Raw genomic sequence first — 865 nt, 5'->3', positions numbered from 1 at the left:
TGGGTGTAGGACACTATAGTTCATTTATGTAAAGTGAGGATAGCAAAATAAACTAAACTGTGATATATTATACCCAAAAATTCTTCATACAGTGGACTACCAGTAAAATTGATACAAATGTAATTATTCAGATTATTCAGACCGAGTCTGGGAAAAAATTGAAGTTCAGGTTTGCTGGTTGACAGCATGCCACAGGCTGTCCAGGCTGTCATTAAGGCTAAGGGTCACCTGACAAAGTATTGATAGTTGTGTAAATATTGACAGCTGTATGAATAATTTTTGGTTTATTGTAATCCATTACATACCTTTCTATCAAAGTTATCTGACATTATCAAGCTGAATTTGATCTTTTGACTATGACTTTAACATTTTAAAGTATTCAGCCCTTAGTATAATTATCCAGAACAAATCATGTCTTTTCCGTTCCTAGAGAGTCTAACAGACACCTGGAATACGGATATGTTGCTTACTGAGGTACAAGAAAACGTCAAAACCCAATACATTCCTGGTTCAATATAAATGATCTAGTGCTGTCAAATGATTAATTGCATCCAAAATAAAAGTCTTTGTTTACCTAATATATGTATGTGTACTGTGTGTATATGTATATATATATATATATTTATATATATAAATGCACACACATGTATGTATATATTTAAGAAAAATAAGTTGTTTATATTTTAAATATATTTATAATATGAATATAAATATATTAGTGCTGTCAAACAATTAATCGCATACAAAATAAAAGTTTTTGTTTGAGTATTATATGTGTGTGTTCTGTGTATATTTAATATGTATATATAAATATACACACACATACAGTATATATTTTGAAAATATTTACATGGGTTTACATGTC

General features: G+C 28.9%; 1 protein-coding gene across 5 annotated transcripts in view; it reads right to left on the bottom strand.

Moving 5' to 3' along the window:
* Positions 1 to 865, bottom strand: part of LOC107685547 (histone deacetylase 9-B-like) — a 36,285-nt gene that overhangs the window by 21,315 nt on the left and 14,105 nt on the right. The window lies entirely within an intron of this gene.

Source organism: Sinocyclocheilus anshuiensis, unplaced genomic scaffold (assembly GCF_001515605.1).
Source record: "Sinocyclocheilus anshuiensis isolate Anshui unplaced genomic scaffold, SAMN03320099.WGS_v1.1 scaffold185, whole genome shotgun sequence".
Classification (NCBI taxonomy): Eukaryota; Metazoa; Chordata; class Actinopteri; order Cypriniformes; family Cyprinidae; genus Sinocyclocheilus; species Sinocyclocheilus anshuiensis.
Note: the sequence above shows the minus strand (reverse complement) of the source record. Positions and strands in the feature narration are given on the sequence as shown.